The sequence below is a fragment of the Caretta caretta genome, chromosome 9 (genome assembly GCF_965140235.1).
Source record: "Caretta caretta isolate rCarCar2 chromosome 9, rCarCar1.hap1, whole genome shotgun sequence".
Classification (NCBI taxonomy): Eukaryota; Metazoa; Chordata; order Testudines; family Cheloniidae; genus Caretta; species Caretta caretta.
In genome coordinates, this window is record NC_134214.1 from 29,634,065 (window position 1) to 29,653,084 (window position 19,020).

Below are 19,020 nucleotides of genomic sequence, written 5' to 3' on the forward strand. Positions count from 1 at the left end.
AACAGAGAAGGAGATAGGACTTGATGCAGTAATAAATAGAAATGGGATTCTTTATTAAAGCCACTGGACACAGACAAGACTGTAGTTCTCTTTTCATCTCCAGCTCCCAGACTAACTGAACACAGCCTATACTTCCTAGTGTTCCTGCACAAATTCTCCCTAATCTTCAGGTACTGGTGCGCCTCGTTCCCTCCTGTTCTCCGCCTGTGGCATGTAATAGCCCTGTTGCCTTCTTGTGGGTTGTAATATACTTTGCTCTAATTTCAGTTGTTGGGGTTAGTGTGTGGGTGCTGGGTGGTGTTTGTAGCCTGTGATATACAGGAGGTCAGACTAGATAATCTGATGATCCCTTCTGGCCTTAAACTCTATGATTCTATGTCCTGGTCTATACTATCAGTTATGGAAGCGACTGCAGATAACATAAGCCAGTGGTTCTCAAATTTATTTTTTCGCAGACCACTTGAAAATTGCAGAGGATCTTGGCCGACCACTTAATGATCTTTCCAAATGTTGTTTGTACCATTAGCTAACTATTGTAAAGCACTTTGGATAAAAGCACTATATTAAAAAAACCCTTAATAATAGTTAACATTTTTTGTTCTACAAATAAAAGCACACAACTCATATTTTAATATCAGTAGTCTTACATTTCTAATGCAATGGATGTGCCCTTTCTTCCCCGCCACAGCAGCCCCCGAGCTGGGGCTGGGAAGGAGGGGGGTCTCTCCCCTGCCACAGCGCTGAGTCTGGGAAGGATGGCCATCTCTCCCCGGCAGCCACAGCCCTGGAGCTGGGGAAAGTTGCCTCTTTCTCTGGCCACTGCAGGCTTGAACATCCCAAATTCCCCCATCCCCTTTTCTCATCCCACTGCCCCCTCCCACCTACTCCCTATTCCCCCCAAGGCCACCACCTCACCTTGCATATGCATCTTCTCCAGGGTCCAGGCACCTAATTAGTGAAGCCACGCCTGCCCGGCTCCATTAATTAGGTGGGTGGCCCTTCATTTTCTCGTGTGCAGCCGCCCAGATGAGCATCTTAGAGGGAACTATCCACAGACCACCTGACTGGAGCTCTTGGACCACTGGTGATCCACAGACCACAGTTTGGGAACCTCTGACATAGGCCATAGAACTCCCCCAAAATAATTCCTGGTTGAACTAGAGTATATCCTTTAGAAAAAAATATCCATCACAACACTCAGTAAATTGCTCCAATTATTAATTACCTTTTCTGTTTAAAATGTATGCCTTATTTCCAGACTGAATTTGTCTAGTTTCAGCTTCCAGCTGTTGGAACTTTTATTCCTTTGCCTGCTAGATGAAAGATCCTATTAGCAAATATTTGTTCCTCATGTTGGTACTCAGACTGATCAAGTCATCCCTTAACCTTCTCCGTGTTAAGCTAAATATATTGAGTTCTTTGAGCCTACCACTGTCAGGCAAGTTTTCCAGTCCTTTTATCTTGGGGCTCTTTCCTGAGCCCCCTCCAATTTATCAACATCTTTCTTAAATTATGGACACCAGAACTGAACAGAGTATTCCAATAGCGGTGACACCAGTGCCAAATACAGACATAATATAATCTCTCTGCTGTACTCAGGGTTCCCCTGTTTTAAGCATTCACTCTCCCAAATCTAAGATGATTCTCCCTTTCTTTCTGCATCTGGTGCACCAATCACTTTTTCAATACGTGCAAATCCAACTATACTGGAGAAGTGGTATGGAGGCTGTGTAGGTTTTTGGTATATATATATATATAAAAGTATAAGAAGTGAGAAGTTGGTATTGCTGTCTTATTAATGCAGGGCTAATTTGAAGAAAGCCTATAATCATATAGAGGTCCCATATATAGTGAGTGGTATTGCATATGTAGTATGGCACAGTGCAATTAACATATATGTGCTTTATATTTCCTATGTTAAATATATACAGTGTGCAAGTAACATGTGTCCTGATTTTGAATGCAGGGTATTTGTAGAGTGGGGGCACATTTGCAGTACCTTAACTCTGTGTGTTTCTATAACTTCCAAATTCTATTTTTTAAGTTTTATCTTAACTTAAAAATGTCTGCTTTCCAATATTATAATGGGGTTTGGGTCCTTAAGATTTTATTCTGCTAAATTGTTGTTATATATTTACAACTTAATTACGATTTTATCAGGAACTGTGCATGTACATTATTCTAGTAATAACAATGATTCCTGGGGCATTGTGAATTTAACAAAACCTCTTGTAAATTAATGAATTGTAATATGTGGTCAAATTTATTTATGTCTACATGCAAGTTGAATAGTCAGCCACGAAGCAATCTTATTTGTGCATTCAAATGTGGGTTTTGCATGCTCAGAGAACATGCAAAACAGGAGGTGCAAATTTAAAGACCTGGCTGAAGTCACTTTGAAATTGTAATCCCTAATCACAATGGATTTGCAGGCCCTGTACATAAATTTCTAACAGCTAAGGTTTGGGTTATTGAGGGCTTTTTTTTAATGCTTCAAGAAAACATCATCATCATCTTGTTACCGCCCTGACAAGCCTATGAAAACTATCATCTTCAATCTCAAACAACCAAAGTGAAATGTTCAAAATTGCTCTCTTAATTGTGGGAGCCTTAAATTTTCAATGTTCAACTTTCAGCAGTGAGACTTGAAACAATGGGAGCTTTACAGTTGATTTTAGGTTAGCCAGGATTTCATCCCCACTATCTGAAGCTGAGCATCCAAAAACTGATGTCCCACAATTAGAGAACACAGAAATACTAGCCAGCAGTTTCTGATTTGCACATTCCTCCCTCCTCCCATATTATTGTAGCACAGATCTGGAAATGTATAAATGTTACATGCAAGATGCAGTCTTACTGTTGCATCTTTATTCAACATCAGCTTCCAGATGGGAACTATTTTTCATGGTTCATAAAGCCAAATCCAGCTGCTACATTTGGACCTACGTAAGGAATCCACATTTTATTGCCTTAGCAGTGCTTATAAAGCAATTGCTGTTGTTTCTTTCACACTGGTGCACTTCACATTTCTCAATACATTTTAGGGATGTGAATTTTAAAAGCTGTATTTTTTATAGGTGCTCACTTAGCTGTTCTCTGTAAGAGGATACTGCTTTTACAACATTTTCTAGATATCTGTCATAATTGAAAGAAAAGTGATCTTGGAAAAATGGTATTCAATATAGCAACCATATATTCAGTTACTTGCTAAGAGTGTTCAGGCAATTTCCTATGTAATCACAATAGATATTAAATACTTATGGAATCTCAGCTTCATTAACAGACAGGAAGTGCACAGGCAGTTTCCTTCCCTCTCCCCTTCCACTAATCTGACACTTTGATAGTCATGTGTTAGGAATAACCATGGAGTTTCTCCCAATGCATATTATTCCCACAGCAAAGAAAAATTAACCCTTGACAAGCCTTAAAAGAGACTGTAGTCCATATGTCTGAACAGAAAATTTATTAGGAGTAAGTTTATATTACTGGAGTGACTAGACAACTCTAGCTGCAATTATATTCAGATACAATTCATTTGCATTTTAGGTGTATTGTCAAAGCAACTACTGGAGAGTATATCAATTCCAGCGGAGAATTATACATCCTGGCAAAATTACCCATCTTTGTGCTTTTGTCTTTAGCCATAGATTTCAAGTGTTCTGTAGTCACTCAGTCACGTATCTTAAGGATTTTATCTAAACTCAAACAAGCATGTGTCAGTCTATTTGCTGAAAGAAAACCACACAGAAAAAAGCAGAGGAGGTGCACAGAGAGTTAATGCAAGGGTATGAAGGGGAAGCAAGTTTGCTGTGAATTGGAAAGCACAAACTATAGTAATCCCCACCCTGCTGAGTGGCTTCCCCAGAGGTCTGATACAGTGCCAAAGCCTCTTACGCACACTGAGACAAAGCTTATTTCAAGCAGAATTCAGCTCCTGAAGCCACCATACTGCTGCCTGACAACCTCCAATTGCACTTCCTCTGTATTTGTGTTTCCTGCTGTTTATATTTACTTGCTCCCAAAAGCCACAACGGCTACACAGACAAATAGTTGCTATTGCGGTGTTTGGTGTTAAGGCAGGTAAAGTGCTTTGCTTCCCTTTTCATTTTATGCATATTGTGCAAATAGGCTTTTAATACCTTTGAGAGATTAATTTGGTAATTATAAACCAGTTTAGAAACACATGCTAAACAATTGGTCACATAATCAGCATCCTTGTTTCAGAGCATTACTGGATCTGAGGGACATGGTTTTCAAAAGTGTAATGACATGCAAGCAGTCCATTAATTACTTCAGTATTATTTCAGTAATTCAATAAAATATAAGCTTGAACCATTAATTCTTTTCATCTGTCAGACCTCTGTTCTCTTTGGATACGTGCTCCTGTCTCTCTGGGTTTCATATTGTGGGCATATGAGTGATTTAGGTATCCAGATTTAGAGATCCTCTTTAATTGAACTCAATATACATATTTACAGGCCAGCTTTAAGAAGCTAAATGAAAAGCCATCATTGCTCCTATTTTACACCAGTGAAATCAGTGCAGTGCTAGTGTGAACCTGGTGCAAAGCATTGAGGAGTGAGGCCTCAAAACTTTTCTTCAGAGAAATCCTCAGTTTGGCCAGAAAAAGCCTATTATAACACATGGAGTTTATTGCAGATAGATTGAAAAAAATATTTAAAGCTTAAATGAGATAAGATTGATCATTTTTTTAAAGCATCAGGTGATTTAGGAGCTTAAATCCCATTGAAAGTCAATCGGACTTAGGCTCCTAAGTACAGCTGGTCAAAAATTTTCAGACAATGTTTTTCCATTGGAAAATTCCATGCAATCGAAATTGAATCTTTCTGTGGAAACATATCTGCAAACAACTGGGAAAAAAAAGTTTCAATTTTCCATTTCAAAATGTTATCAAAATGGAACATTTTATTGCCACAGGTTTCAGAGTAGCAGCCGTGTTTTATTGCCACACTTTTATTGCCACAGTTTCTGAATTTGTTGTGTTTTCATTCTGATTTGGAACAAAAACAGATTTTGAAAATGTCAGCATTTCCCACAGAATGGAAATTCTGAGTTTTGACCAACTCTAATTCTAAGTTTCTTGGATACTTTTGAAAATTTTACCCTCCACCCTGTCTCTGATGTAGTTTGACAAAACTATTGGTGAAAAGCACACCGTCTCACGGAAAAAACCCTTTGGCTGTATTAGAGGGGCAAGAATTACCAAACATCCCCTCAGGTGTTTTGTGTTTGGGAACTACAGAGTGGGCATGCTACCTATCCCCCCAAACCCTGGTCCTGTGGAAGGTTGACCCCTTCCTCTGCGGCAGCACAAATGCCAAATGCTCCCATCTGCTGCGAGAGAGCAAAGAAGTGCACAGGAGAGAGCAGGCAGAGGAGCATGGGCAAATGCTATGCTCCCTTCTCTGTGAGCCAGCCAAAACTCCTCTGAATGACTGCCATGCAATTGAGGATCTGAATGCTTTGGTGGTCATGGATGTGGGCTACATTTGTAGAAGCCTGGAAACAGGTAGTATGATTTTCTTAGCAGCCAATGGATTTACAAGCCAAAAGTCCACATGGATAATAATGCTACTCTCGGTGTATTTATGCGTTCTCTGTGGGTTCCCAAAGCTCTCAGACAGTGGGATAGTGGATAGCCACTGTGGAGAGGCTAATGATAGCACGGTGCCAATAAGGATAGGAGCCAGGATGCACTGGTATGGATACAGCTCATCTCAATGACTCCATAGGATCTAGATGTATGGGATTTGATTTTCCTTTGAATCCGGAGGCTCTGTGCAGTCTCAGTGACAGTGTTTATTAGTTTATGTATTTACACAGCACCATAGGGATATATGATGCTTTGGAGACAAATGACAAATAGCATCGCTGTCCCAAGGATTTTATAATTCCTATCCTGCAAAGGGATCAATCGAGATGGACCCTTATGATGGTGTATGAGCAGGGTGGCCAAACTTACTGACCTTCCAAGCCGCATACAACAATCTTCAGAAGTTTGAGAGCCAGGGCATGTCTGCTAGGGCTCAGGGCTTCTGCCCTGTAGAAGGTGCCTGCTCGGGCTCGTGGGCTTCAGCCCTGCGGGGAGGGAGGTCTCGGGGCTCCAGAGGATGCGGTGCACCAGAGCTCTGAGGTGGCACTGAGCATTCTCTCTTGGATGCTTGGCTGCTGCTGGTTCTTGCTCACGTGTTCAGGGTCTAACTGACTGACATATGTGGATCAGGAAGAAAATTTCCCCCTGGGTCAGATTGCCAGTGACCTTGTGGGAAGCGGGGGATGTGAAGTTGCCTTCTTCTGCAGCACGTGGCTGCAGGTCACTTGCTTGGATTATCTGGATATAGCTCACTTCATTGTGTCCCTACCACTGTGGGGGGCCTCAGAAACTGGTGCACCTCGGTCCCTTCTATTTTCTCCCTGTGGCACATAACAGTCCAGTCTCCTGTGGGTTATAATTTCGGGTGCTGGATTTTGTGTGCAGGTGCAGGGTGGTGGTGGTGGTGGCTTGTGAGGAGGTCAGATGAGATGATCTGGTTGCCCCTTCTGGCCTTAAACATTATGACAAACTATGTGCAACCTGATCTGGGAAAGATGGTATCAACCAGAAAAGAAGGGTGACAGAAGGTCATGGATCACACAACATCGGATACCCAATGTGCACATATTTTTGGCTCTCATTTCTATATTGTTACTTTACTTAGAAATAGATACTATTGATTCTTTTCTTTTAAAAATGTAATTCTCTTCACAGACTGGTGCTGAGCATTCAGTGTTTGAATTCTGCCTGAAAGAAACAGGTTTAGGAGAAGGATGTGGAGGAGATGAGAGAGCTTGCAAGACACATGTGTTCAGGGAGCTTATTGCTGCCATAGGGGCAGCATGGGAGAAAGCACAGACTCTCTTGTGGAAGAAACTGTGCAGGAAGAAAGCATGATAGCTAATGGAGTTCATAATACATGGGCTGTGAAGAGAAGTAACAGAGGCAAGAGATATGGGAGCATATGACACCCTTTGCCCTACTGTTCAGCCTGTTCAAACTCCTCCCCATGTTGGGAGATCCTGTCAGGGATTTTCTGGCATAAGGCTGCAGAGTTTTCTGACCATTTTCCGACCCCTCTTTTAGAGTAACTGGTGGGAAAGTGGAATGTAGGCCAAAGGCGTTAATTAGCATCAACTAAGATTTTTTGGAGGGATACATTTTGCATTTCATTTGAACTTCATAGCATAATTAATGAAAATATAAATGTATTCATAACCTTGTAGTCAAACAAAGCTCTGACTTTCTTTTTGAAATCACCTATCCATCTGTGTGGTTGCTAATTAGAGAAGCAGATTTCATAAAGAAAAGAATTAAGAAAAAAAATTCAGAAAGCAAAAACTTAACGTAGCCATGGGTCCTACATTTAAGGAACGGATAGATCCACAGAGATATAAACTGAAATGTATTTATTTGGAAATAAATTGCAGTACAGTAATTAATGTGACATGTACAATATTTTGTGCAATTACCATTACAAATTTTGATTATTGGCATTTAAAAAGATGGCAATCTGACAGGCCTTATTAACATCTATTTTGCAGGCAAGTTCATTATTTCTTGAGCTTACATAGTTATTGGTTTAAGAAACTGTCAAAAGTTTGCTGGAAAAGAAAACTGCCGGGGAATTTCTGGAAGTTACTAGAGATGGGCTTCCAAGCCATCAGATAGGAGTCAAAAGGTCAAATTTCCAAGCTCACCAGTTCACGCTGTTCAGACCTAGGATCCTAGTTTGACCATTATAATGGCAGAAGCCAGCCATAAGTTTCAGCTGCAGATCTTGCATTTCTAGATGTTGGTTTAAGCAGACAATTAACATCTTATCATCCATCATGTCCACTATGTCACCTTTCTATCCCTCTTGCGTCACTTCATTGCGTCTCCACTGCAATGGTGATCAACATCAAACTTCTGATCCTTGCCTTCAGACCTTATATCATGCAATCTCTTACCTACATCTCGGGCCTGGTCTTCTTTGGGGTGTTCCCCCCTGCCCTCCTCCTCCTTCTGCCTTTGCAGCCATCCTCGATGCCCCCAGTAATCTCCTTCTCTGTCACAGACATCTTCATACCTTTTGCCATGCCAACCCATATTCTCATAATGCCCTTCCTGGGAAATTGTTTTCTGGTAACATAATAAATAATCATAGTAATTAATATATTTTATGCTACTCCTAGCCTCTGCTCCCTTTGTACCCTTGTCCACTATTCTTTCTCAGTTCAGTATTGACAGGTAGCATGGAAACGGAGGAATCTGGAAGCAGTTGAAAATGGAAGAAAATCCTGCTTTGTGACAATCATCTCTATGCTCTACCTCAATTCTCCTTTAATCTTGTTCAATCCATGATCTGCTGCTCCCATTCCATGGCACTGTTACATTACTTTTTGAAAAGTTACATCAAATCTGAATTTGGTTCTTTAGTAGATTAATCCCAATAGAATGATAGCTCATAATCAAGAGCAATTAACGACTGCCAGCTCTACTGCCAAATGAGGCCCAGGGCCATTCATTCCAAAATGAACACAGGCAGGCACGCATGCATACACACACACACAAAACGTAAATGACATTTATGGCTCCATTTTATTAGTTCCCTTCACAAATATAGAAAATTACCAAAAAGGTACATTTTTGTTAACATTTTGAATGGAAGTATCACACTATTGAACAAAGGGGATGATAAAGGACAGCTGACTTGTGACTAATATGAGTTCCCTTTTGCCCACTGATTCTTGAAGAGATAACATAGAACCCATTATGAAATGATTATATTTTCCCCACTGCAACCCTTCTGCCCTGTCCCACTGTGCTATCCACACAAGATAACATAGCCCTGCAACCCTTCTGCATCTTCCTTGAGTATCTATCAATCAGGGCACAGTTGGTGGGAGCTGGGGAAAGGAAGAGAAACGGAAAGGAGTGAAGATAGGAAATAAAGACAGGTTTTCTCCTCAGCCTACACTCATTCCAATACTGACTCTCTCATTTCCTCCTTCTTCCACTTCAATCTTTATTTTCCCTGTGCTCCAGATTCCTGTTATTTTATGTCCAATGTGATAATTGAAGGTGGACAACATGGCACATTTTGTGTAATTCTCCACCAAAGACCCTTGTATAGCAACAGAACATTGGAATGTTGGATTTGCTCCAGCAAATATTCCTAGAAGATCCTGATTCATTTCTAGACATTCTTCTCTAATCATGCATACTTCATGGAGGATAGGTCCATTAATGGCTATTAGCCAAGGTGGTCAGGGATGCAAATCCATGCTCTGGGTGTCCCTAAACCTCTGACTGCCAGAAACTGGGGACTGGATGACAGATGGATCATTTGAAAGTTGCTCAGTTCTATTCATTCCTTTTGAAGCTTCTGGCACTAGCTACTGTTGTAGAAGACAGGATACTTGGCTAGATGGACCATTGGTCTGACGCAGTATGGCCATTCATATGTTATGTTCTTCTGGTGTAGCCATCAACTCTCTTAGCTTTCTCAAGCTGCACACACTTTACTTCCTAAATCTAAGAGCATTTGAGTTCTCACACATACTTTATGCTCCTCTCCATTTCCTAATCTTGTGGGAAAGTCCTTTTTTTTGCAAGGAACTCAAAGTGCATGCTTCATATGTTCTGTTCCCCTCACTCAGGATCAGATTTCTCTTCCTGCCCAATAAAATTAATTCATTCATTACCTTAAATTAAAGGAAACACTGAAAAATGTTTCCAGTGTGGCTTGTGTAGCAATAATGTGACAATTTGCTTGACACCCCGCCCCCAAAATAAATGTTATGTCTTTCTATACGTGAAAGGTGCCATGATCTTATGGGATGAGGATGTTGCTGGAAGCCAGGGGCACTTGATTATCTGATAGCTTTACATGCATAGCACTCATTTGCTTGAAAAGGAATTACATGTGCTCTTGCGTTACTGGGTCCTAGGACTTCTCATCACACCTCTGCTGCTGGCTCTGCTGCTGGCTGACTCTCCCCTATTAGCACCACAGTGCCTTAAGGGTCTGAAACACTGTTGCTTACAGGAGTGACACTGCAGTGCTGGAGGCCAATGCTGTGGAACACTGTTGTATTTTTATGAGGGTGTTTATGCCTCACTGTCTGTAAAATGAGAATAATACATAACTAACAGCCACATAAATGTTAACTATTTATATTTTATTTTGCCTTCTGAAAACACACAGTGCTTTGAATGTGAAATGTTAATAAAACAAATGTTTCTTCTACCAGAGCTAAAATGGGATTTTTATGCTAAAAAAAGGTACCCTTTGTTTTTATTTAAAAAAAATTGAAATTTTTCAATGAACTCTAGAGATCAAGAATGTTAAGTTGAACCATGTAGGAGGTGTTCATGATGAGTGTGGATAGATGGAGGCAGACATCTTTACAATAGATATCTTGAATGAAAACATTTTTCCACTCAAGGAAAAGATTATTGTCATAGAGTCTGTTGTATTAATAGCATAAACAAATGTCCACAATAGTCTTTTATTTTCTGCCTTAAAATAACTAAAGAAGGAGCCTTATGAAGCTTCTAGGGAGACAGACAAGTAGTGCAGAATTGCGTCTCTTTCCCGTCTCTGACTTATGCCACAATTCCTGTGGCCAAAACATGTTTGTTGCTAAGCAACTCTAGGTATATATCACACTCATCTGCTTCCATTTGGATTTAACATATGCACTTTCACTTTCATCTCTTACATTTGTTTGCCTTGGGTGCCAGAATGAATGGAAGCTGATATGCAAAAGAATTGAAAAGCACACAGAATGATTTACCAATGTGGATCATTGTTGAGCTGCGTAGTTCAATGGGAAACCTACTGCGTGCCATTCATCAGTGGTTGGGCCAATTTTTCCATTCAGGAACGATGCTGGTCACTGTATAGCTGCTATTGGTTCAGAAAGTGCAGCAATCTTTGGATGTCATTAAGTAATGTAGCGTGTGGATGGTCTGATCAGTAATTATTGCACATGGAAGTCTTTATATGATGTTAAGAGGTCTTTTATTGTGCTTGGATTTAGCATTTTGTGCATAAATTCACACTTGCCTACACCTCTCCCACTTGCTGGTGGGAAATTTTAAAAAGTCACCTTTTTCTTTTTGAATTGTGTACAGATGATCCAAACCAGTGGCACGCATCGCTTTGATTTTTCTATGATTTAGATCTAGAAAGAAATTAAAAGACAGGGTAAGAAAAAGGAGGCAGGATAAAAGAGTTCATTTATATTTTTAACACTCTGTAACAGAAGAAAACAAATATTTCAGTTTTAACAGCCACACCCGTCTGTTACTCAGTAATGGAATTATAAGAGAAAGCTATTCGTCATGTCTTTATGTTTATTCAGATTCTGTGCTCACTAATTAAATTACATGATCTGAGATGGAGTTTACCAAACCAGACTCCTTGCTGCAATGAAAAAGAACAGGATATCACTAGCTTCCTTTTGGTTTTAGTATTGTCTCTATTAATTACCATTTAAGAACAAGAAACACTGGAGGAATTCTCTCAGTATAGGTGATTTGGGTTTTACTGTGCTGTACAGCTTAGTTTAATTTTGCACTGAAAACTTACTCTTCATAAATATAGGCCTAGGTTATTATCATGTATGATAAAACTCTTAAGCGAGGTTTGTTATTGTGTTTTCCCATTTTGCCTTCAGAAGCAGGATTGGAACCTTCACACATGATACCCAAACACATAGAAAAGAGACACTGCAGATATTAAATTAGATTCAACTGTTAGTTACTTTGAGAGAAGCTGAAGTTTTTGAAATAAATATAAGCAAAAAATATCATAAAACCTAAGAGAAAGCAACAGCACAATTTGCTCTCCCATTCTCACACAAATTAAAATGCAAAACAAAGGGGCCAAATTCTGTTCTTAGTTACAGTGTGTAAATCTATTGAAATCAACAGTAACTCTGAATGGATGTTGGTACAAAGAATTAGGGATGATTGGAATGGAGAGAAAAGTAACTCTCTGTGGCATTGTCCCCCACAGAAGTCAAGATAATGATATCACTCAGCAATATTCTACTTGCTGTTCTGTTGTGCTGTATAAACCTTCTGCACCCCACGAGTCATGTTAGGGACAGGGGAGGAGCTAGCTAGAGCATCCCTCATGTACAAGCCAGGCAGTCACGATATCTAGGAAGGGCTTCAGGGACAAGGAGGCACTCTGTAGGTTTAAAGCCTTCATAGGTTGACTGAAATCTATGTGGATCTTGGGCAATTTGCAAATCTCAGGATGTGAAACCTCTGCCCATGTTCTGGGCAGAGGGAGTCATCAGGGCAGGCCTATCTGAACCCTATGAGGCAGTGAAGTGGTGAAAACTCTGAGCCTGAACTTGAGGCTCTGATTCTCATTTACACTAAGGCCCCTTTACACCACTCTGGTGCAAGGACTTATTTAAACCCATACTAAGATCTAGTTATACTGTCATGGTAGTGGAAATGGACCTTTGTGAAATGAAAATTAGGCCCCTGGATTTTTCCTTCACAGGAGCTGAGCTGGCCCCTAGTTTATAAAAAAAGAAAAAGCTTCATTTATAAAATTGTAATTTATTAAAAACAAGCCCACGCTATTTTAAAAGACTATATCAGGAGCTAGCTCCTGGTTGAAAAACACCATGTATTTGACTAATGTGCCTTGAGTAATCACTTCCACCAAAACCCTTTCAGTGCCTTTAATGTGGGGTAGAGAGTAGGTATAATGTAAGGAATAGATCCATAGTATTCACAATACACAGAGATTTGCCCTGATTTGTCATTTGTGCATGCAGGTCAGATTGTAGCCTAAAGCTACCAGAGATTTGCACTAAAACACCTTCAAAATTTGGAGTACACTATACAGTTGAGGAGCTGACAGCAGCTTCTCTGTTTAACTTTTGACCTGTGAATTTTCTGCTAACATCTAAGAAATTGCAATTATTTCTGATTCACTTTCCTGCTGCATTTGAGATTTCACATTTCAAAAAGAGGTGTGGCTTGTCCAAAATTAGGAGAGGATTTACCATAACACGTAAATTATTTTAATGCCATCTTCGGAAACAGGCAGACTCAGAGTCAATGTATTAACATACAAGTTACTCTGGACCTTAGCTAGAATTGATGCTCTTGAACCTTCTTAGAAGTGTAGTCAGTAAGAAAGCTGAATACCTACTTTTTATGTAAATTCAATTTTTGTTTCAGTTGAACAATGTCTGAAGGTAGGACATTCAGCTGGTGCTCACAATGACAAACTTTCTAAGCCTATCATACTTGGCCCAACACTGAACTAATTACGTAATAAGGATTCTAAAGACACATTGAAAAATTAGTGAACGTAACATTTCTCTTCCCTGAATTCTCCCATCTAGCAATACACCATCATTTTAATATTTAAGGCATTAATACACAGCACTATTTTTTCCAGGGAAGCCATCATGAAATGTTCAGTTTAAAGGGCAAAGTCTGCCCTTTGGAGAATATTATAAAAAGCTGAAACTAACACACATGCATGCATTCCAGGGATTCAGACAAGTTCTGCCTTTGCAACTCCAGCTGAGGGGGGATGAACCTTTGTGGCCCTTCCAGGAAGCCTGTGAGTTTTGTTGCCAAGTTCAAACAACTCTAAAATACATAAGGAAATGAGATCCCATGGTATTTATATAAATTCCCATGTTAAACATAAATGTATAACTTTGGCCACAGTAATGACATAACCACTTTTGCATTTGGGAAAGACTCATGAAAGTTGTTTGCCGAACAGTAGACAATCTGGCAAAAAGGTACATGAAATGTACACACTGAGATTTGTGTTTTTTTGTTATGTTATGTTATGTTATATCTTATCTTACATTTATTAAAAAAATATGGCATGTACATTTTGTAAGAGAATATTAATCAAATCTTCATTGTATATAGTGCAGTACTAAAAAGCAGATACCCAGAATAGAATTTGTATCACTTTTGGTTTAGCTTTAAAAAAATTCTCACCCAGCCTTTAAGAAAATATTCATGAGGCAAAATTGGCAATAGAAAAATAATTATTTGAAAAACATTATATGAGGTGAGTTGTTGCTTCCCTACTGGATGCCAGTTTAAATTGAGCTAATTTGTTTTACCAGTAGCTTAAGAAAACCCCAGCACAGCAGCATGACAATTATATCCAGGTGCAAGGACTTAATTCAACAAATTCTAGGTGGATCCTTCTAGTCTGCTCTGTGGGCCCCATCCTCAAACTGTAGCTAAGAACAGATGCCCTTGAAAAGACTCTGTAAACATGATCCATTCAGTCCTTGAATAATGAAGTTGAAATGTTTCCAGGGGAGGAAAAGTGATATTCTTACGTCCAGCATATCAATTCAAGCATGAATAAGAAATAAGAGCACTGGAAGTAAAAAGTAAATCTAAAATCTAAGTAAAAACACTTCACTATTCCTTTGTATTATTTCCTATTCAAAGCATATATGTAAAAACTGTAGGTCAATGCCGCAAAATATTTGGATATGTTAAAATAAATCTCTAGGATTTTTTTTAATAACAGTGTAAAAATCAAATCAAACCAATGAACAATGTATTCTTCATTCTTGGGACATTTCAATAAGGATGGAGAGCAAATTGTTGCTATATTTTATCACTCTATATAATACAACTTAGCAAAATAAGGTAATATTTCTGAAGGCAAGAATTCAGAACTAACAAGCTTGATCTAAATATTGATTTAACATGAAAAGTTTAGACTTATTAGTTTTAAAAGAACCAAAAAACAAACAAAAAAAATACAACTTACAAGTTACAAGTACAACAATTTTCAAGCTGTGTTTCTCAGACATGCAGAAGTGCTACAGGCATACTAAGGATGCAGTTCTACAGTCCTTACTATGGCAAAACTTTCGCTGGGAAGTCTTGCCTGAGTAAAGATTGAAGAATCTGGCCAGATTCTTCAAGAACACATTATTTGCATTCAGTTATTACAGATGAATTAGAACTAATTTTTTTTAAATCTATATCTAAATGTTGGGATAAGAGGTGTATAATTTGAAAATTGCTGAAATACTAACAGATGTGCATATATTTTACTGATTTGGGCATAATTTATAGTTAATTAGATTAGCGAGGCCAATAGCTAATTTATATATGAGTTCATATGTGTGTTTGTGACTACAGAGGCAGATATACATACATATTATCTGCATAGACAGATAACTCAAAGATTTGTTTTTGTTATATTTTATACTAGGGACTTTTGGATAATTTTATTGCATTGTATTATTGCCAATGTAATTCTATATTAGAATGACTAAACAAAACAGCACTGTAGATGATTTTTTTTCTAGTTTTACAATCAAGAGTTTGCTAAATAGATCCCAAACAGCAACATTTTGTGTTATGATGAATTTCATCTTTAACTAACACTAATTAGAGGTGTACCAGATGACTCGGATTAAACTAGCGGGTAGTGCTTATTCAGATTTAATGTGAGCAATCTGGACATTTTGAAAAACAGCCAAGCTGGGCTCAAATAAAAACCTGCCAAAAATCCAAACTCTGAGTTCACCCAGGCATGTAAGGCTGGTTCCCATGAACATTAAAAATAAAATTAAAACCAGTTGGAAGTCTTGGTTTTCTTTAAACAGAATACCATCCCCACCCTCAAGAAATATTTTTGCCTAACGCACGTTGCCTTTTTAAACCGCCTCTCTGCACCAGAACAAAGTAAGGAAGATGAACTAGAAAGAGGTTTTATTTCTGTTCAGCGTATTGACTCCTATGTTCACTGGATACTGGTTTCTTGATTGGTGGGGAGGGGAAGGGAGGGGAGAAGGGAAAAGGGCAGGCAGCTGCCAATGGAAACATTTTCTAAATGGATATACATTTCATTACTCTTATTCAGGAAGCAATAGCAGGGTTTTTTCACTAGCTCTTAATTTAAAATATACTTTACAGAGGCATAGCTTATTCATCTGAATCTTTGAATTTCTCGTTTACGGTGAGTTTTAGGAATTAAACACAGAGGGCCAAATTCACTGCTGCTTTAGAAAGTATAATTCCATTAGCGTAAATGGATTTATGGAAGCTTACACCAGGTTTGAATTTTACTTTTCTAGTCTCAGATTTTTCTCTCAGTTTCATACCTATTGCTGAATTGAATTCATTGGATTCCTGGAGAGTTACACCAGTTTAAATAAGATCAGTGTTTGGCTCAGTGAGTGAGATGTTAGTTGTGTAACACATGCTACGGGATGAAAGCTAGGAATGGATCAATCAGTTCAGATAAACTGAGAACCAATCTAGGCCTTAGCTCAAAACTCAAATAAAATACAAGCCATAATTTTGAATTTGAAAATATTTGGTAGTCATTTCACACAGTTCATTTTTCACATTCCTCTGAAATTCTTGGGTTTGTTGGGGAGAAGTACCACCAAAGAATCATGGAAAGAGCTATAATCAAGCTATTACCAGCACTACTGAAGCCAGAAATCTGGAGAAATCCTTCTAGAGTACATATTTTCCCAAGACTGCCAGCTTGATTTCTCTCTTCATTGCAGAAGCATATGAATTTTGTGGATGCCTATGCAAATCACCAAACCTTTTAAGGTTTGCCAGGCAGAAGTGAAAATCTACCTCTGGGGTGTAATTTCTTAACAGGCAAATCTCCCATTGAAGTCGTGAGAGTTTTGCTTCCCTAAGAAGTATGGGATTGGGCCTGCAGTTATACCACTGATATCCATGTTATTACATTCATTGGGGCTCTATGAGTATAAATAAGGCCAGAATTTGGTCCTTAGGGACTGAGCCAAGTCCATATTGAAAGACTCATCAATTTAAGTGGGTTTTGGATCAGACCATTAGAATGTAATTTGATAATAATTCCTAAACATTAGTGATCGGCTCAGGGACCTGCTCTGCTTCCAGTGAAATTAATGACAAAACTCCAAGAGTGAAATCCTTCCACATGACTGGGATTCTACCCCTCATATTTTCAGTGGAATCATCAAACCCACAGTGGAGTGAAATGGAAAAATAAGTAAAAGGCATATTGTCAAGTTAAAAATGATTTATTTAAAAAAATTGTCCTACCTATATTTCAAGGTAGCACATTGGATTATTAAAAGTCAAAGCATTTTAAAAAAAAAATCTAATGTCCAACTTGGACTTCACTTATTGTGGACAACAAAATCAGGTTAATCAATTTCATTGTCTATTCAATTTCAGTTTTGTCTATAATTAGATTCTGCTTCACTGTGCTTTCTGATTCTTATGTACTAACACCAGTGTTTTTTGGTTTTAAACTGAACTGTCTTCACTTGCATAGGAAAAAAAAAAGAAAAATCATGGAAACTTGAGGCTTATTTTTACAAAATCTAAATTTTGGGTCAAATTTTGCCTCACAGTGTCCCTTTAAAATAAGAACAGTCAGCAATAAAGAGAAACATTAAAACATTAAAAAGTACACTCTCCAATTCTAGGCACCACATTTTAGGAAAGATGTGGACAAACTGGAGAGGGTCCAGAGGAGAGCAACAAAATGATCAAAGGTTTAGAAACCCTGACTTATGAGGAAACGTTAAAAAAAACTGGGCATGCTAAGTCATGAGAAAAGATGACGGAGGCGGGGACCTGATAGCAGTCTTCAAATATGTTAAGGGCTGCTGTAAAGAGGATGGTGATCAATTGTTCTCCATGGCCACTGAAGGTAGGACAAGTAATGGGCTTAATCTACAGCAAGGGAGATTTAAGGTAGATATTAAGAAAAACTTTCCAGCTGTAAGTGTATTTAAGTACTGGAATAAGCTTCCAAGGGACAAAGTGGATCCCCATCCTTGAAAGTTTTTATAAACAAATTGGACAAACACCTGTCAGGGATGGTCTAGGGTCACTTGGTCTTGCCATAGCACAGGGAGATTGACTTGACCGTTTCTCAAGGTCCCTTCCAGTCCTACATATCTGTGATACTGTGATTAAAAATAACTTCAGATCTCTTCATGAATAAACAGAATAAATTGGTTATACACTCGTTCTTTGGCAGCCTCTTGAAGAAATGTTCTGGAAATAAAAGTGAAATATGACTGCACTATTAGCATATAGTTGGGGAAAGAGCTTACAGTATGTTTTTCTGATGAATTGCTAAAATGATTTTATTATTGTTTAACAATACAATTTAATTTTAGCTTCAAACACACTTTTTAATTTCTGATTTTTTCTTATATTTCACAATAGATAATTACTAGTGTAATCATTATTGGTCATTGGCCATTAATTTGCTTCAGAGTATGTACCTCAGTGGGCAATAATTACTGCACAGCCTTCAATAAGATATCATTAACAAAATAAGAAGACCAGAGAAAATATGTTAATTACTGTAAGTGCTCTATTGGTTTCTCTCTGGAATAAACAAGTCGAACAATTAAGATCACACATACTTTTTGCCAGACTATGTTCTGTAGTGCAAAAAGAAAAAAACTCCAATGAAACATAACAAGAAGATAAAGACTTCTTGTTATTAATGGACACATTTTTCTCTTTAAACTTTGTTTCTCACAAAGAGACACCCTGAATCATCTGCTTATTTTATGGATGCATTCACAGTTACACTATGAGCCAGATCTTCTGCTGGTGTAAATAGCCTAGTTCCATTGATGTCAATGGAGTTACACATACATACACCAGCTCACAATCTGACCCTAAAAATGTTTGCCCAGAAGTGGGTGGGAATCTAAAATAGACTATAGAGGTGTTTTATCTGAAATTTTGTATTGTTTCTAAAAGAAAATATCTTCCACTAAGGGTAGTCAGGAAGAACCATGCCAACAGAGAGAAGGGGATATACAGAGTTGCCTTGACTTGTACAAATGTGCATGGAAAACAAAAGAGGCACAAATACCACAAAAGTGGATATGTAAGATTCATTTTCACCGATGTTCACCTACATGTTTCTAAAGTATTTACCCAGCTCTATGAGATATCATTGA

At 38.4% G+C, this 19,020-nt stretch overlaps 1 long non-coding RNA gene across 1 annotated transcript in view; it reads right to left on the reverse strand.

The window, feature by feature from the left end:
- Positions 1 to 10,204: 10,204 nt before the first annotated feature.
- The window catches only part of LOC142073177 (uncharacterized), a 54,415-nt gene continuing 45,599 nt past the window's right edge, over positions 10,205 to 19,020 (reverse strand). Inside the window, exon 2 of the long non-coding RNA XR_012669884.1 lies at positions 10,205 to 11,229. This is a non-coding gene — a long non-coding RNA (uncharacterized LOC142073177). The remainder of the gene's footprint in view (positions 11,230 to 19,020) is intronic.